General features: G+C 37.2%; 2 long non-coding RNA genes across 2 annotated transcripts; one reads left to right on the top strand and one right to left on the bottom strand.

Moving 5' to 3' along the window:
- Positions 1-1322: 1322 nt before the first annotated feature.
- Positions 1323-17270, bottom strand: LOC115920646. The gene is made up of 2 exons (XR_004062450.1): positions 17113-17270; positions 1323-1498 (listed from the first exon to the last, which is right to left on the bottom strand). It is a non-coding gene; the product is annotated as an uncharacterized LOC115920646 (long non-coding RNA).
- A 493-nt stretch (positions 17271-17763) lies between these two features.
- On the top strand, positions 17764-20305 carry LOC115920749. The gene is made up of 4 exons (XR_004062515.1): positions 17764-17872; positions 18794-19061; positions 19658-19744; positions 20045-20305. It is a non-coding gene; the product is annotated as an uncharacterized LOC115920749 (long non-coding RNA).
- The last annotated feature ends 173 nt before the right edge of the window (positions 20306-20478 follow it).

The raw sequence follows: 20478 nt of genomic DNA, 5'->3' as shown, positions 1-20478 counted from the left end.
CTACCAAATGGAAAGAGAGGCATTGTGGGAAGGCGAGCATCGGAGCTGATTATTATGTCTGGGGGCAGTGTTCCACTGCGTTGGGCGACAATTGAACGGAGGTGACTGAGGTGAATGCTGGGTTGACTAGAGAGACTGGTGATTGTTTATTCGGTTGGTGGCAGTCTGATCCACATAGAGATGGATTTCTTACCCAATAAAGATATTCAAATTTGTAGAACAATGGAAATGCAATATGAGGACATTAAGACCATTAATATAAATTAACACGTTATATCAGGGTAAAAATAATAAACCGTATATGAAGAGCTGGGACCAGCAAAGTACCTCATCAGGTACACTATATCTTGTTACATATCAGGGCTCTTACAACAGAATTCTACTGGAACCTGCCTTCTGGGTCAAGGATTATTTATGAAGTATCTGTAAGGATCTGTAAGAATACTCAATAATTAAAGTACCATTTCATTAAATCTCTTAGAATCTAGGGTAGTAATAAATATAGAGATCTAAAAGTAAAATGTCTGTTTTAATGGGAGTTGCAGGATTTATAAAACCACATTTGTAAGTGCCAAGGGAACCTGAAAAACTGTTGTTAAAAAGATGAAAACAATGTCATAACATATCATTCTAAGACAGGAGTACCTATCCACTAAGGCTGTGCACAACAGTGTTATGAGGTATCTGAGTACACTCCCAGGCTCACAAGCGAATACTCGAATATTCAGACGCCATGTTTTATTATAATTTTTTTGAATTTATTTGAATTTTTTGATTTTTTTTTAATTTTTTGATTTTTTGATTTTTTTGATTTTTTTTTTTTTTTTTTTTTTTTGCCACTACCATACCACTCGGCAGTTTCCCAGGTCCCTCGCCGAAAACGCATGCAATTTTACTTTGAGTTGCAGTTGAAGGCGCCGATTTAATAAGAATAATAACAGTAAACAATGCTGTTTTAAAAACCAAAGATGGCAGAATAATCCATTTTCATCCTAGTCCAAACAGAAATCTGGACATTTGGTCCCAGTTTCTGAAAGGTGAGTTTGACAGTGCTTGAGTTGGGAAACATTTTAACCGACGGTACCATGCCAGCGGTCGGCGCTCTCCCTGGCATGGGTAAGCGTGGGCCTGGACATTTTTTTTTTTTTATTTATTTTTTTTTGTGGCCGAAAAAGAGTAGTTGTCAACCGTGCGGGTACTCGAGCATTCGACTACCCGTCGCAGCCTTACTATCCACATGTAACTTCTAAGACCTCCTTCGGCACTCAGTATAGACAGGGTAACTTATAAAGGCCACCTTACAGGGCTGCAATCGGGTCTAATTTTTTTTTTTGGGGGGGGGGGAGCTGCGCCATGGCTGCTTTTGTAATTAATAGCAGCCTAATAGAGCTGACAAAATCTCATGAATGTACAGTAACAATGTACATGATTTGCTTTCTACTTTACCTCAAACTCCGGTGATGATTTGATAATGAGTGCTTGTCTGCAATCTGGGGATCTGTAAATGAAATAAAAAGGAGATGAAAATTAATTCAAACAACCATCAAAACATAAGAAGAGTTAAATTACTTTAATGTCTTACATACATGCAGGCATAACATGCTACAAGTATGTAGGTAAAGTAAAGGTCACCAAACATGCATGAGAAGGTTAAGAATATTCATAAACTGTAATTGATTTTGTTGATTAATTAAATAAACATAAATTAATTTTTCTTGATAGATTTACTGATACATGTATATCAATCTAAATTTATAGTAAGGTTATTTACGCATGTATCCTCATTTGTCTTCTTCATACCAGAAGAAAGAAGAACATTTATTTCGCGTACATGTTCACATATAATCAACACATTGCTACAATAACGCATGTACATGTAGTTGGTACCTCTAATGTGTAAATTGTTCTTGTGTATGCGAAGGAAGATTGTGTGGTCTACAGTTAGATTCAAGAGCACATTCACACCCATGTACTCAAGGCTGTACCGAAGATGTTCGCCTAAAAGCATTCATGCATTTCACTTGTCAAGTCATCTCCCTTCTCCATCCATCCCTTTCTCATATCCCTTTTCTCTATCTCTCTCTCTCTCTCTCTCTCTGTCTCTCTCTCTCTCCTTCTTTCTGTCTCTCTCTCTCCTTCTTTCTGTCTCTCTCTTCGTCTCTCTGTCTCTCTCTCCTTCTTTCTCTCTCTCTCTCTCTCTCTCTCTCTCTACACAAATAGTACAATGTATGTCTGTCTTTGTGTCTCTGTCTGTATATACATGCACACTGTACATACATGTACATGTACGTCAGATTTTTCTGTCCATGTCTATATCTCTCACTACGATCTCTCAGTCATGTCTCTGTCACAATCTCTCATTTCTCTCTCACATTTTTTGTCTCTGTCACTATCTCTCATTTCCCTATCTCATTTTCTATCTCTCACCTCTATCTCTATCTCATATTCTCCCCTTCCCTCTCTCTCTCTCTCTCCCTCTCTCTCTCTCTCTCTGTTCCTGTCTCCCATTTCTCCATCTCTCTCTCCAGCTGCTTAACTAGAAGCGAGGGGTACATGTACAAGGGGTACATGTACAGTACGTGCTAAGTAAGGTGCGCTCTTCTGCCCAGGTCTCTTGACTTCAGGAATGAGCCCACTGCTGCTTTCTATTGACAATCTCCAGCATCACATCCCAGTCACACCGGCAAGACCGACACCAGGCCGAAAACAGAACACATACAGTAATTATATTACCCTGAACGGCCAATAATTGGTCGGTTTGGAGTCAATGTGGAGTTGGTTTGGCAGTGTGACTGAGGTAGATGCCGGTACTATTCGCCTTCTCACTCTCTACCACAAGGAAATACAATTTCCTGGCCACCTTTGGTCACACCTGCGAGATGCAATTGATCCCTTCTACGCCTCTCCCTTGGCTCTGGTTTACATTTGGAATCAGAGTTTACTCGCTTGCCTTACTCTTGTGTGTATTTGGGTTGTGTATGAACAGACAGTTCAGAAAACAAAGGCACATTAATACAATGTACATGCTTCATGTTTCAAACTATTTAAAGTAAAGAAGTTCCTGCATAAATGACCTTTACAAAATTGCAATTTTGCTGAAAACCTCTTGTCGTCATTGAAATAGTAAAAGAAACACAAATTTAAGAGAAACAAAAACCATCTGCTTAACAATTTAAAAGGGTTCCTGTCACAATTTTGTTTTAACAAAGTAGATGTCAAAATTTCTTTATATTATGTATGCAATCATAAATGTACAGTACATGCCTGTTAAATTCAGCTTTAAAACTGAATAATTTATGATTTTCTCAGAATCAAAAGCCCTGACTTACAAGTACATGAACATGTATCTACAAAGAAGAATAACGTAGGTTGATTCAAAGATAGGATTGAGCAGTTTGATGAACATTTGAAGAGAAAAATCAGGAGAAAAATCTATAGAAAGCGACAACAATTTATCTGCAATGCTAACAAGACCCTGCACATACATTGTACAGATACAAATATGCAGGCAAACATGTTTTTGTAACTTGCTGACAATTTTTCAGCCAACCCGTTGGAGGCTTGGCTGGCTGGCTGGCGAGCATTGTGACACAGGTCCCGACAGACCCTGCCTGCGGCTACCATTATAGGTGACACGCATCATGCAGGATGAAATATTCGATATGATAAAATTAATTGAAGTGAGAGAAAAAGTGGAAGCATAAGAAATTGTATATGTTCAGGTGTTTTTAAGACAGGAGAAGTGACTGATTTAACTCTGAGGTTTAAAGAAAAAAGCTACACAAAAACAATGAAAACTGACAGATGAGAGATCAAAAGGAGCTTGTGTGTTCAAAGAAAACAAGATAATACATACGAGTGTAAAACCATTTTACTGCAATTTTACCATTACATTTTAGTTACTGCAGATATTTTGCTTCTTAAAATAACATATAGAGCTCCTATAAGTCAATGGTCCATTTTGTTTACACTGATTATCAAAATTGAACATCAAATTCAGTGTACTTGCAGGCCTACATATACATTAATTTTTCAGATAATTATATTGTACGTACAGTATACTGTAGTCTCATTATTCAATTATCAAAGAAACAGTATGGCCTATGCTCATTACAATCCTTCCGATGTCAAACTAAAATGTCAATTTATTTTCTGCTTCATAGACATTTACCATCTACTAATTTGGAACATCAAATGTCATGATGTTCCTCCCTACTGGATATGTCACTTTATTTCCATCTCTCTCCCAGACGTAATGACAAGGCTACTCTACACAATAATGTACATGTACATGTACATGCAGGCCTATTAAATGTACATGTACACTGTATGTAAATGTACACAAACAGGACTACAGTAAGTAAGTTAGTAATTAGTTTGATAAAATACATGAATTGGAAACATTGGTCACAAAATTAGTATACTATCATGTATACCCATACAAAAATACAGAACTTACATAATTTCCTGCGATATCCTTGCGAGACCTTTACATGCACATATCTCGGCCTACGTGAAAACCATTGCATCCCCCTTCCTTTCATTTTCGTCTCTCAAGAAAATATGTCTCCTGAGAAAACAAGGCCTTAGTAAAAGTTGCTGTTTGCAATTTACTTTATATTCTTCTACAGAATTCACTCTGTCGCTGCTCATAATGTACACTTCAGCATGTACTTTAAATCCTCCATCCTCATACCGCTAATACAATGCCTGTCACTTTGCCAAAGCAGAGCTATCCAACATTGTGGGCAAAGAGGGATTTACTTCAAATGTGAAGTGTACACCGCATGAATAATGAAGGAAAAATCACACATCAACAGCATGTAGGGATTGTGTTCATGAATCTTTCCTGAAATATCTTTTGGCACTTGCGAAGCATAGGATAACTTGGAGCTTGTTTGTATCCTTGAGATGTACCAGCCTGCTAGCAACAACAAAATTTGGCCAAAAAACATATTGGACAAGTATGACAATGTGTATTCATAATTGTCAGCATACAAGCTAATGAAGTTACCTAAATTCAATAATAAACGAACTTCCCTGCGGTGATTTTGCACGTAAACAAATTGCAATTTCGTATTGAGCTTGACATGTATATTTACAGGTATAGTACCTCGAGCAAGCAATATTAACCAAATATGCAATACAGTATGTCCCAGGATTTTAAGAAACCTTGCACACACAAACACAGAGCCATGCAAAATTTACCACAATGTTCAATACTATTAGTCGAAGAAATTCAACTTTTGCACATTATATTGCAAAAAACCAGGGATGTAATTCAATCATTTGCTGTATGAAACTTAAATAGAAATTTGGACCATCATTAAATTTGAAGTTCAAGAAAGTTTCAAGATTGCAAACGTTGATGATTTAACAATGTGCAAGTGGAATTGGTGTCCCACAATTGCCCCGCGATCGATGCCCTTTACTAACCGGGGTAATAGTATATTTGTAAAGCGCTCAGAGACATTTGTATTAAGCGCTATATAAAAGCTAAATATTATTATTATTAACCAAATTCTTAACATCAACCCTGAACAAAGTATTAATTCCTTTTAGGAAGGGTGAGTTCTGGGAAGAGGTGAAAAATAATTTGTGAGCATTACTCATTCTTATTATGCAAGTGTGGAAGAACATCAGTTAAAGCATATCTGCCATAGTTTACAGGAGGGATTAGACTGCCCTGCAAGGTCACTGGACAGGTGGTTATCTCATCAACTCAGCTCTCAGTTAACATAAGAAAAAGAGGATCATGGGGGACCAATGGTCACCGATTAGGCATGGTTTGTAATAGAGGGCGCAAGTAGCTACAAGTAGTGTAGTGGGCCTTTAAGACAGTTCCCTGAAAAGCATGGCTCTTCAAATGCCTTCACATTCTAAATATGCATGTAACATCGTAAAAATCGGGGGCCGGCTTTTTACGCCACGTGTTCGTGTAGTCCCATATACATCTTTCTGTGCAAGTGTTTGTAACTTTACCAAGACTTGGCCAAATTTCTTATCATTTTGATGATCCCAGAACCTTGCTATACACACAAATTCTTATATGTATGCTAGATGATCAACCTTTTCTGGTCGGTTCCACACCGTTTCTTTCACAATGCAATCGCATGACCAGAACTCAACTTCATCTTTAAGCCTCGAGGAATTGTTACTGGAGCATACTGTATGTGTATGAGCACCATCCCAAACGTGTTCCAGATTAGTGGGAAGTTCAGAGAAACTAGTAGGAGGAGTGAAGGGCGCAACAGGACCTGACAGCATTACAATGCAGGAAGTCGTTGGGAAGCAATCAATTTTGAGGATAATGTGGTCGAGTGATCAAGCAAATCAAATCTGGTATGTAGCCTCTCCTGCCACTGTGTACTATGTACAGGATATGTCTCAATCTGCCACTTAAGCAATCTGCCACTTAGGCAATCTCAAGGTAGGCGCTTTGGGTATACCAGGATGGTTCTGACAACGAGGGTCATTTTATTACAGGTGCCCTCAAAACAAATGTACATGTATATTGTATATAATGAAGGGTATGGGAAGCAGTTACATAGTCAGGCAGGCAGGCACATGTAGGCCTACATGTAGTAACTACATGTACATGATCATATACCTTTTTTACACAGTGGCCGAATCCAGAGGGTTTATACCAGAGGCACATTAAACACACAAGAATAGCCTACATATGTTGCCACACTGCTATACAATTCAAAGAGAGAAAGAGAAAGAGAAAGAGAGAGAGAGAGAAAGAGAAAGAGAAAGAGAAAGAGAGAGAGAGAGAGAGAAAAAAAAAAACGTATCGTTAAGATTAAGAAAAACATTGTGCCAGTTTTGAGACAAGCAGACTTCTCAAATATATATCCCACTTGCTGATCTTGAAGATCACCAGAACAATCCCTTCCCAGACTACACATACAGTTGTACATGTAAGTAGTTGTGAACATGAAGAACTGGAGTAGCTTGGACCAGTAACTGTAATGAGCTCATTTTCACCAATAGAGTGGTCATCGACCAGTTTACATTGGGCGGGAGACACTCTAAGGAGTCCCCCTTGATTGACCAGTAGAAAATTAACCCTTTCATTATTCAACACTGAACAGGGCGTGGAGCCTTGCAGCAGAAGCAGCAGTAGCAACATCAAGCTACCGTAACAGCAATCTCCATCTTGCATCTGTGCTAACTTATTCATGGCTTATGTACGGCATAGCTTGGGATATAATCCATTATCCCTGACGATAACCTTTCCCTGCACACATGGGTACCGGAGGCCTCGGTGCAGGGATAGCTAGGACATGGTGAACACAGGGGGTGGAGACAACATTCACTAGCTTTATATTTCATGAATATTTTCTCACATGTATACAACAGAGAGTTCTTGTTACAAATTAAACTACACAACACGTTTATTTTTCTTTAGGAACCTTGTACAAAAAAGGCAACATTCAGGATATTGGAGGGGTTCTTTTTTCAAGTTATCTGAGGGCATGGGCCTCTTGTCAATGTTTTAGGCTCCATTAAAGGCCTCTAGATTTCTTGACAGGGGTGATTCGAGAAACAAATAGCAGCTCAAGAGGGGAAATAGCCTAACCTATTTTATATATTAAATATTTTGCAACACAATGAAATAAGACTCTTTGGTTCAAATTTGATTTCCAAATGAAGTTATAAAATTATTTAACTGATTTAAAAACTGAGATCTATCAAAAAGATTACTTTCAAACCAAGATGACAGTCAAATTTGAGTGTTGCTCTAGTTTCCAAGTGGTGAGTCAACACACCGATTACTGAGCTGGGAGACATTGCCAGGCATAGCGCCAGGTGAAGGGGCATAAATCAAGTCTTTAATTTTTTTTTTTTTGTGTATCTCGGATAAGACGCACCCCCGACTTTGAATTTTTGTTGGCGGCAAAAAAGTGTGGTTAATACACCGTTAATTACGGTAAGCATATCAGGAGATCTTGTAGCGCAGTAGAATATTAATGTTGGATAGTTTCTGCGCTCTACAAATGTATTATTATTACCATTATTATTATAAGTAAAAAGCAAATGCCATACCTGTAAATATGATTTCACAGAGGAAATCATTATCCAGGCTTAGATTCCATGGGGGTTTTTTTTCCTTGTTTTGTCTGATCTTGATCAATAAACACTTTGGACACATTTTTTGTATCATACATTTGTACATGACATGTACTGTACTCTCTGTACATGTAGCCTGATAAGAAAAAATCTATAGTGCCTTTAAGCCTCAACTTGTCTTGCTGCTTAGCAGTAGCAGGCCAATGGTTCTGTGTTAAATGAATCATGTCAGGTAACACAGAATAGTTTCTCAGCCAAAATGGAATGGAAACCTTATTCCCTGCCCAACAATAAGGTGAATGCGCTTGGCTAGGAACCTACTGATCAAGTTACATCACAGAGTGCACCATAGAATACAGACAATAAACAAAATTGGAGGCACTTTAACCCAGAAAGGAGACTTGGAAATTTTGCAGAATGTACGTGAAGGGAATTTCAAGGAAAGTCAGGCCCTTTCCTCCCCATTTTCTCTCTTTTGGTGTGAAGGTGCAAAGCATAAATGGAGTAAATTTCTCTGAGAATTTAATAATCATGATCAATAGATTAAAGTACAAGCAGGATGAATTGTACATTATATCATACTGCGAGTCCATTACTATTGATTTAACTTTATGAGTTATACTTACATTCTATAAACATGTGACAGTTTCAAAGAAAATTCTCAAACAATGTTTTGTTTTGTATGTTTGGATTATTAATAGTGTATGTTGTTCATTTCATCTATTTTATACAACTACCGGTACTGTATTACATTGCAAATTAGCAAGTAAAATGTCAGTATTTCATTCTAAAGAGAATTACAAGTAATTTAAGGGAAACTCCACCCTGGTATCGGGTTGGTTTAAATAGAAGCGGAAAATGAGATGAAAAGGTCAGTGACATTTTGAGCAAAATCTGATTAAAATAAAGAAAGTTATGAATGTTTGAAGTTGTGATTAATCAAACACAAATTGGCAACTCAGTGATGTATCTTGTGACGTCCCCTCTAATTTGCTCTATACTAAAACAAAATCAGCAATTTCCCTAAATAAAATTTTCAATCATAAATTTATTTATTTTATTTTTTTTTTAAATGCACCCTAAACATAATTATTACAAATATGTTTCCATACAACCCTTGTACGAAATAATCTATTCCATCATCAATAACTAACAAAATGAAAGTTTATAAACTTTTCTGTAAAGAGCAAATTGGAGAGGACCTTGCAAGATAATCAGTGTTGCCCATTTGTGGGACAACTTCAAAAATTCATAACTTTCCTACTATTAATCAGATTCTGCTCAAACTTTCACTGAATAGTTTTTCTCATATTTGTGCTTTTATTACTACATGTACCAGCTAATTACCAGGGCGGACTTCCCCTTTGAGGGTAGACTAATCAATGCTCTCACAAACATGTACATGTAAGTCCTAATATTCATGGAAGTTATTACCGGTACTTCAGTTACATGTAGGTCCCATGAAGGACTTGATAATACAGAATTATAATAAAAATCTGATTCACTTTACATGTACATGCTTTTTAATCATAACAACTTGAATTTCTGTGGGGATAATTCTTTGTAACAAGTGTACGCTTTTGGGGGTGTGAGGTGGTAATTTGTCCCTCTTAAAGGTACTATGTCCCTTTTGCAGCCAACCTCAAATTCTGTAGAACTTTGCAGGAATTATGAATATGTCATGTATGTCCTATCTGTGAAATTTAAACGTTAGCAGTGTCCTCATATTCAAATTATGCAAGGAAACCCGTTTACTTGCTAGACTTCACTGTCAGACACTATTGAGTGACTGACTGGCTTTTTTTCTTCTTTAGTAATAACATACACTGTACATGAAAAGAGTTGTAAAGGGTACATGAGGATTTGTCTACATGTACATCAATAACCCACTTTTTGTGATGGCCAAGATTAAACTGATTGAATCTTTGCGCAGCATAAAATGTATGACCATTCGGTACAATTGTCTGAAAATCAAGACTATTACTTTTGGGCTCTATAGCCCTAAAGTCGATTTGACAACTAATAGTCGTTATTTTCCCACTTGAAGACATTTTCAAGCCCCATTTTTTTAAGGAGGTTCTAAATTAGTATTATCTTTCAAATGCAGTTGGAATTTAACTTTTTCATTTTTTTGGCCTGCAAATGGGACATAGTACCTTTAAAGAGAAGGTTGAGTTCTGTGAAGAGGTGAAAAATAATGTGTGAGCGTTATCATCATTATTATGTAAATGTGGAATAACATCACATCAAAAATGTTGCCTGAAAAGCATGGCTCTTCAATGGCATGTAACAGCATAAAATTCAGGACAGATTTTTATGCCACATGTTTGTGTAGTCTGTGTACAGGACTATAGGGCTTGTAACTTTATCCAGACTGGGCCAAATTTCTTATCATTTTGATGATTCCCGAACCTTGCAGTACACGCCAATACTTACAATGTATATAATGATCAACCTTTTCTGATCGATACCACGTTTCTTTCACAATGCAATCGCATGACCAGAACTCAACTTTATCTGTAAGCTGTTTCATCCTTTGATTTCTGCATTACATGTAGGCACCCATCATGTCTTGGGCGCCCTGTGACCAGTCACCATACACACCTGCACAAAGATTGATCCCATGGTACCACTGAAATATTCAACGCAGGACAAAAATGCTAAAAGCTGCTAAAAAGTTCAAAGTGGAGATGGAGAAAACCGAGAGGTTTGTGAGATTATATCTGTAAATCGCTAAGAGGAATGCACTATAAAATGTCACTACGCCGACTGTACAACTAAGTGTGAATATTATGTAGATCCATGTTGCACACAACCACAAAACATCATACTTGCATGCAGGTACATATCATGTATTGTATGTGTAGGCAATAGAGCTCCAGTGCATTAATGCAAGTATGCGACAAAATGCAGACTAGAGAAAGCATACCGTGGAAATCCAATCCACAGGCCTCATTTCAGCTCTCTACATGTACATGTGTGTTCACGGGGTGAGCAGCCAAGGGCTTCTTTTCCTAAAGTTTGGGGGCTGCTTTGGGGGACTGGTTGGGGAACAGCAGTGAGGATGACATACATGTACATACATGTACAGGGCCGCCATGACATGGGTCCATTACATTTGGGGGTCCATTATATTCTTGGACCCTCACTACAAATAGTGCTTTAGTCCCATTTCACCCATAACAAATCATTTTTTTAAAGGTCTCAAAGAATTCTTTTTTTTTCTTTTTTCACTCTTCCAGTTTCAAATATAAGTCTTAATATTAAAAAAATCAATGTGAATGCAAATAACAAAAAAATCAACAAGGAATTGCCATCTGGAACAAAAACAGAGTGATTATAAATTTCACTCTGCATTGCCAATTTAGAGACTTTAATGATTATTTGAGATTACATCACTCTCATTTATAATGACACAATGTACTGCAACAGAAATGCACACCAATTTGTCAGCAATTTTTAACTTTCTGCTCATGTGCGATTAGTTAATCGGAGCATTCTGGATCAAATGATAAAAATGAAACATCACTAAGCTGCTATATGTTAAGCAATGAACATGTTTGTTTGCATGAATACTGGGCAGTTCTATTAAATGCAAATAGCACTGTCTGGACAACAATCACTCCCTTATCCTTGATTTGTAATCAAAGACCAGTAGCTCACTATCTGTACATTACTACATTACAATGCACTGTGACCCTTGGTGCCAAATATGATAGGTCCATTGTGTTACCTTAAAGGTACTATCAGGTCTTTAGACTCGATCCCTCAATTTGTAACCTAAATTTTACAAATAAATCCTTAAAAGTAATGGTGAAAGTGGTAAGGAAAAGTGATCAAAATTTATAAAGAGAAAAAAAATAATGTTTTCTATATGAATCATATGAACTTCATTTTCATTGTGGTATGAATAATTCTAAAATCATGCATAAATATCAAAGGACTTTCTTACCTCATCAATGACCATCATCCATACTGTACCCAAGTAATATTGCTTCACAAAACCTTTTGGACGTTTCTTTTTCTTCCAACGTGTCTGTTTAAAAGTTAATCGGTACTAAGGCTGTGCACAAAAGTGTAATGAGGTAGCCGGGTACACTCCCAGGCTTACAAGCGAATACTCGAGTATTCGGACGCCATGTTTTTTTATAATTTTTTATAATTTCTTTTAACTTTTTGATTTTTTTTTTTTTTTTTGCCACCACCATACATACCACTGGAGCAGTATATCCCAGGTCCGTCGCCGAAAACGCATGCAGTTGAATAATAATAATAACAGTAAACAATGCTGTTTTAAAAACCAAAGATGGCAGAATAATCCATTTTCCTCTGAGTCCAAACAGAAATCCGGACATTTGGTCCCAGTTTCTGAGTGGTGAGTTTGACAGTGCTTGAGTTGGGAAACATTTTTACCGACGGTACCATGCCAGCGGCCGCCGCTCTCCCTGGCACGCGTAAGTGTCGGCCTGGACAGTGCAAGGTGACAGGGATTTTTTTTTTTTGCGGCCGAATATTCAAGTACGAGAAATCGTACTCGAGTAGTTGTCAACAGTGCGGGTACTCGAGCATTCGACTACTCGTCGCAGCCCTAATCGGTACCTTTGACATTTCTTCACATTTATTTTTATGAGCCCCTCCCCCCCCCCCCTTACACAAGCCTGAGCTTACCAATCCCTTTGTACTGTTTGTTTTGATCTGAAATCAATACAGGTCTGATACAATGGGCTTTGGCTGTACATTGTAGGTGTAATCCCTCAATGTTAGGTTCAATGAAAATGGGCCCTGATTTTTAAACACACATGAGTGATCAGAACCTTTGGTTTGTACCAAAACAAATGTAGTCTGTTCAGAGTCATCAGAGCACTAACTCTGTGTTAAAAGGTAAAGACCAGTTCTGGTCATGTGAATGCATTGTGAAAGAAACATTGTCGAATCAATCAGAAAAAGTTGATAATCTAGCACATAAGTATTGGTGTGTACTGCAAGGTTCTGGAATCATCAAAATGATAAGAAATTTGGCCCAGTCTTGGTAAAGTTACAAACACTAGACACAGAAAGATGTACATGTATATGGGACTACGTGATACCAAATATGTCAATTAGTACGTGGCTTCCCGACCCTACTAAACTTTCATTCAAAATCTTTTTCCAGAATTTCAGATTCGGAAGAACATTCTGATTTTGTCTACATGTTGTATTGATTTAATACAAATTCTTCTTTCTAACCTGCACAGGGGTATGATCACGCCCCTCCCCCTCCCCCTCCTCCCGCCCCTCCTCCCTCCCCCTCCTCCTCCACCCCCCCCCCCCCCCCACTCAGTGTCATTTAGGGTACGTGTATGCATGTTCCCTCCCTTTGAAAGCACCCCTAAGTCCAGTGTGTAAAATCAATACGGGCCGATTTTTTTTTGTGTGTGTATTACGAGCCGAACTTTGTTGCGCGAAAAGTACCCCTTTACCAGAGATTATGGGAACATGAATGTGGTTCCTCTGTCCCTCTGTTACATATACATATACTGTAAAACAACTTTTTCATGAAACAAAGAAACTTGCATGTGACATACAGTACACTGTAGAAGGCAGAATACCCCTTTTATGTTTAGACTTATACAATGACATGATGAAACAATGCTTTCTAGAACTTACAGCATACTCGCTCAAGGTCACTTCTTAACGTGTGTCAACACTGATCTCAATATCACTTTGATCTCTCGACAATGATTACAGACTATGGCTACAGATTCACAGGCATAGATATCTTCACACTCATACCAACAAGATCTCATCATGAATCTAAGTAACATATTTAGATCAGCCTTGGCATGCACTTGTATAATGAATTCTATATGTAGAATTAATACATGTAGTCATGAAACATACTTTTTCATCAAAAGGCAGGAAGAACTCCCTGAAGTTCTCATAGTCAGGGTGTTCATTGCATGGATACACTAATAAAGCAACAATGCTCCAGCAATCTACGGTAATCCAGAGAACATGCTATCCCAACTAGCCCAACATTGAAGAGCTCTTTCCTTTTCTTAAACAAAATATTTCATCCTGAACATATTTTTGTTACAATGTAAATGTACATGTACCTCTATACATTTACTGCAAATGTGTCAATGACGTTTCCTATTTGCAACAGTGGCAGGTTTTTAAGTTTTATTGTACATGTTTGAAATCAGCAACAAGTCTCATTCTCAACCAAAACTATTGATGAAATATTTGTCATAAAATGTGTTTGTAAGTGCTTTAAATTGTGGATTAGATTGCACCAGAGTGCATCTTAGGACCATTAAGCATGCCCAGGAACCCAGCCACAAGGACCTTCCTGCTTTGCATATCAGTTCAAAGTTTCATACTCCTTTCACGTTCCACTTATACGTTGATTTTTTTTTTTGGGGGGGGGGGGACTTTCCTGGTACATGCACAATGTAAAATGTAAACACAATGGCCCGTATTCTGAAGTCGTGTCTAACTTAGCCACGTCTAAAGTTAAACAACTGTTTAGTTAGACACGACTTAGACAGGACTTAGACGCGAGGTCGTGTCTAAGTCCTGTTTAACTAAATTTCGTATTCTGAAGTCGTGTCTAAGTCTCGTCTAACTAAACAACTGTTTAAGTCCTGTCTAAGTGGTGTTTAACTAAACAACTGTTTAAGTTCTGCGCAAGTCGTGTTTAACTCTTAGTCACGACTTCTGGGCATGCCCAGTAGGCGTTAATTGTGACGAAAGACCCAATGCGCATGCGTGCGCGCACCGGATAAATAAATTAACGCGCACAGCTAGCTGTGCGCGTGCTGGTACCATGGTGATGTGATCGTGACGTAATGACTAGACTGCATGTACTATAGTACTTTGTGTACGTACGTACGTAGTACACGTACTGCATGAGATTGACAAACACACTACTCATCGGTGCCTCAGTGCTCGGAAGAACCACAAAAGAAACTTCTCCAACAGAATGGTTAGTTTATTATAGATTATGGAATTTCCAAGATGTCACCAGTAGATAAGAATAGTTAATATTATCGAGAAAAAAAATTAGGCTACACGAGAAAAAATCCTGCAAAACGTATTTGAAATTTTGGAGAATGCACGTACCATCGTTCTCCCCCGCAAGTTCGGGGTCAGCAAGTACAGTGTACCGTCGGCGTTGAAAAGCAGCAGAATCGCGCCCTTAAACAGGACTTAAACAACCCCTCGCAGTTGTCTAAAGTTAAACAGGACTTAGACAGGACTTCGTGTTTAACTTTGTTTAAACACGACTTCAGAATACCAAAAAAGTTAGACACGACTTCGTGTCTAAAGTTAGACGGGACTTAGACAACTGTTTAGTTAAACAGGAGTTAGACACGACTTCAGAATACGGGCCAATATCATTAACTTTAATATTTTCATACTCACAGCTACTAGAATATTAAATGTCACTCACTTAATCTTTGCTTTCTATAGAAAAATACTTTGAAAAAAACAACTAAGGGGTTGAGATCTATATCTTAACCCCCTAGTATGTGTGCCTGTATAGTACATTACATGAAAACGCTACCTTTTTAAAATCATAATTCTTAAGAAGAAACTGTAGACACAAAACAACAGTTTAGCTAATTCATAAATGCAGAATTACCTGCTTCCTTGAAAAAGCAATGCAAATTATTCATATTCTTTTAAAAGAAATTAGGGCTTTTTTTTAAAGAAATCATTTCCACAATTATTTAAAAAAACAATTCAATCTATATTTGTTCTAAAATTGAGTAGTGTACTTGTTTGTAGGCCTACATTATGATTGAAGGCTTGCAGTACATGTAGGCTTGAAGAATGCTAAATTTCAATGAGATGAAGGATTGTAGATGAACTTAAAGATTTTCTAGAAGAAATAGTTACAGTCTAACTTATTAGAGTTTAAAAACACAATTTTATTCTTAACTTTCTCATCATAATCATGCAGTATCTTAAACTACTTATTACAGTCTCTGCTGCAACCTCTTTAAACACAAATACCGGTGCATGTATTTTTGGTTATTTTTTTACTCCCTTCTTTTCTATTACATCTACATGTACATATGTACATCTGTAAACTTGTGTACATGTAGAGTGTGTATGATTTTTGTTTTAATCTTCAAAATCTTTATTCTGTGTGCACCTCTCTTGTAAATTGTTTGAACTAACAATAATAAATATATCAAAGTTCGATAACTACAGGTGTGTTTTACTTTCAGAGAGCATAGCATCACCCTTCAAATATTTATTTTTCTCTCTCAAAACACATAGATGTTCTTGCATTCTTAATAATGTTGGATGTTCTATGTATGTTGTGCCTTTTTTACATATACCGTACATGTTCCTAGAGGTTGTGTCTCCAGAAAGGTTGTGTCTCCAGAAAGGTAGTGTATACAGAGTTCCAGACAATTGATTAAAAACAACAATTTGAATTATTAAATATCAACATTTAGACTACCCCATTCAATTGATGCTGTGCTATGCGCTAAGCTAGACGATTCCACACATTCATGACCTGACAGTGGCTCACTCTTATTCACAATTCATATTATGAGTCACATCGCAACATTTTCACAATAAGTTCATGAATGATGAATCAACGACAATGATATGGAATGAAATGAATGCCCATGCCACCGACACTTGACAGCCAAATCAAAACATCAAAAATCCTGGGAAGCAACATTTTTCGTAATTCGGTAGACCTACCCATTATTCAATCATTCAATTACTATCAATGAACATTATCTGCTGTAACACTAACAATTTTTTAGAACTGATAAGACTAAACCTGCATTTTACTGATGCTGTAGCCAGCGCGCCTGTATTCTGTTATTCGTGGGGCGGGAGGGCAATTTCTCACGTAATCCGACGGAGTGCGTTGGGCCAGGATACCACTACGAAGAAGTAGTCAAGCCCAGGGGCGCGGTGAAACATCATCATCACCTCATACGTCTTCATACATTAAACATAAACAATAAGACCACAAATCACCATTTATAACTACGGATTTACTCTCTGAAAATTGAAACATACCAGTAATGGGCGTGATATTCCGTGAGGTTCCTTCGACTGATAGTGAAATGGTTCCTTAGGCTAGCAAAGATTTCAGATTGTCAGCAGAGCGAACGATCGGCCATATTGCATGGTGACGTCAGGGATGTTGAGCGATTTAAGTCACGTGACAGATTTCCTGTCGTCTCCGGTCCGTCGATCGTCGTCGTCAACTAAGGCCGTCGTCGCCAGCTAGCTTTCATCGACGGCCTTTCCGGGCGGCCTTTCCGCCACTCCCATCCCCCTTGTCATCATTGTAAAGATGCAAACACACACAGAGCTGTTACTTGTTCAATTCATTGTGATGTAGACTCTATACATTATCGAACTCAAGTTTGAATTAATAATATGAAGATATTCGGGGGGGGGGGTTGGTTTTTCTTATAGAACAATTGGGGGAAAAGGAAAAAAATGTTTCCTTTAAAAAAAAAAATAATAATATACGATTCTTGTATAGCGCGTGTCACATTTAAAACGTCTCTTTACGCTTCCAAATTTGAAAATTATACTCCAGCTTTACTCATAGCTGCCATTACGGCGCTCTAGCATTCAAGGAATTAAGGGGTCTTGTCAGGCACCTATTACCTCACCTGGGGGGTGTTTCATCAACTAAAATCGATGTTTCATCAAATCGATTTTAAGCTAAAATAGATTTTTAGGTGTCTGCAATCAAGGCTAGTCAATTTTGGGGTAAATCGATCACAAAATGGCCTTGCTTAACTACAGTGAGAGTCCTTGAAAAGTAAGTAAAATCTGTTTTTCTTTGAAAATATCAATTCTGTTGATAACAAATCTGTTATTTTGAGGAAGAAAAATGTTCCTCTCATTATTATGCAATTTCATGTTTGTGTAACTGAACGAAATCTTAAATAAAATCAATTTATATCACTCTCAAAGTGGACGAATTGCACCGGTTCAACCTTTTCAGTCCCATTCATATAAATTCATGCAGGTTCAATAGTAATTACCTAACGACGTTTATTATTCGGTTAGGACAGACAGGTACAAACTCATTAGTCTAGTTTATTCTTGCAGTAGTATTTTGGTTTTACTAGTTATGCTACTAGTTGTAGATTTGGGCTTAGAATCAAGATCTAGGCCTAGATCTAGGCCTAGGCCCTAGATCTATCCCTTATTTATTTTAGCATTGCCTTGACTTGTTAGGCCTATTGTTTTTGTTGATATCCTGATATAGTCTAGTCTAGAGGCTAGTCTAGTAGGTCTAGACTCTAGATCTAGACTAGTCTAGTCTATAGATCTAGAGCTAGGTCTAGATCTAGGCCTAGGGTCTAATTATAAATGATAGATCTAGACTCTAGGTCTAGATCTATTAGGCCTAGGGCTAGGCCTAGGGACTAATTATTAAAAATCAATAGGATTATTGTTTTGAAGGTAAAATTTTATGAAAGAAAATTAGACTCTAGACTAGATCTATAACTATATCTAGAGGTCCTAGAGTGTTACGGTCAGACCCAGGTCTAGATCTACTCTAGATGTAGATTTAGTCTAGAGTCTAGGTCTAGATCTACATGAAAGACTACTTGATAGGTCTAGATCTAGGATGCCCTCTGTGCCCCCCCCCCCCCCCCTTGATCCGTCCCTGGTATTAGGGTCCCTAACACAGTCCAACTCCAATTATTATTATTTTTTTTTTAAATTTCAGAGTCGGACTAAAAGATGGAGTGGACCACAAGTCATATCCACCAAATAGACCTTGGCTTTAGTCCAAGACTCAAAAGTTCTCTTCTGCCGTGTCTACAGTCTTGGACTTCTCATTCTTCCTTGGCCTCAGGCGCAAGGAAAGGGTTCGGATATGCAGAATGTACTCAAGCTCAATATCTAGGTGTACAGCTATAGATCCTACTGTGCTAAGCGGCCTCATGGAGTGATCTTCTTACTAGCAAAATTTGCACACCAATAATGAAACAAAGGTAAGATTTTTTTTGTGTGGTTCTTCTAGACCTATGTATAAATAGATTACTTATTTGTTGTTGAGTGTGTAAATCTTGATTTTCATTAAATTTTCTACGTACAATGGCAAACTGATAAATCCATGTGAGGGGAAGTCAACTATGACATGTCTAAATCATAGATAAATTACTTTATCAGCCAGCCTGATTAATATTGTACAAATAATAGGGCAGCAATTAATGAATAAAGAGGTGATTGAACAAACTGTGAATGAGAATTTATGTATGATGAAAGCTGCTCTGTTTGTTTTATACCTCTTTGCCTTCTACTCACGACAGGGGAATGTTCATTGAATCTGTGTACAACAGTGTTTGGTTTAAGAGCAGGGTATCCGAGATCAAGATTAGACTCCATAGTCAATCTTCCAAATGTCTAAAACTTACAATTTGGTTGGTAACAATGTCTTGGACCGAATACATGTAAATTACTGTTGTAATTACTGATAAAAATGTACTTATGTTCTTTTGAACACATTTGATACTGTGACAATTACTTTTCTGAAAAATAGATGTGCTCTCTTCATAACAAATATATGTATCTCTGTTTTAAATCCTAGGTTGCAAAATAAAGAGCTATGGCATCTGCATGTACTGCTAGTTCATGAAAAATGAACATTTATTGTCCATCTCTTCAAATTGAAAAGGTAAGCAGTATCAATTACAAAAATTGATCTATCATTTTTCATAATCCTTGTAAGAAGTCTAATACCCATTCTGTTAGATAAAACATACACAAATGGTAATAAAAGGATTTTTTTTTTTTATCCAAAGCAAACAATTAATCATTTATCTTCTGTAACTATTTTTTATTCTCCTACTTTATTTATTTAGCAATTAAAGTATTTGAAATAATCATAAATACAAAAAATGAAGATTGATTGAAAAGTTGTACTAGTATTTAGTAATTGATTCATTTATTACATAACTTTCAATTCCTATTCTAGACTGCAGAGCCTGAATTACCTGCAACGTTATGCTTCTTATGAAACATCAGCCAGCCTACAGACAGAAGCTCCCTTTTCCAGCTTTAAGCAAGAGGAACCACAATGAGATACAGATCTTGGTATCATGGACTGGTCACTTTTTACAACCAACACTAATTGTAAAATAAGATTTACAAATTAATTCCTATAAGCTATTAAAAATGCTCTAGTCAAGGTACTAAAATTTTGCCATTGAGTTTGAGGTTTTGGGTTTGATAAAAATGTTAACATAAAATATTTTAAAGGAAGTAAACGTTTTAATGATACTTCCAAGATTTCCTATATTTTAAACAGAATTTTAGAATCTTGCAGAAGAAAAGAGAAGAAATAAAAAGCTATTATTCTGTCATGGAGGTTATTGTTACCAAACTCACATTACATAGTTAATTTTGTTC

This window comes from Strongylocentrotus purpuratus, unplaced genomic scaffold (genome assembly GCF_000002235.5).
Source record: "Strongylocentrotus purpuratus isolate Spur 01 unplaced genomic scaffold, Spur_5.0 spur5_scaffold_9, whole genome shotgun sequence".
In the NCBI taxonomy this organism is placed as follows: Eukaryota; Metazoa; Echinodermata; class Echinoidea; order Camarodonta; family Strongylocentrotidae; genus Strongylocentrotus; species Strongylocentrotus purpuratus.
The sequence above is the reverse complement of the archived record's forward strand: the minus strand, read 5'-3'. Positions and strand labels throughout refer to the sequence as shown.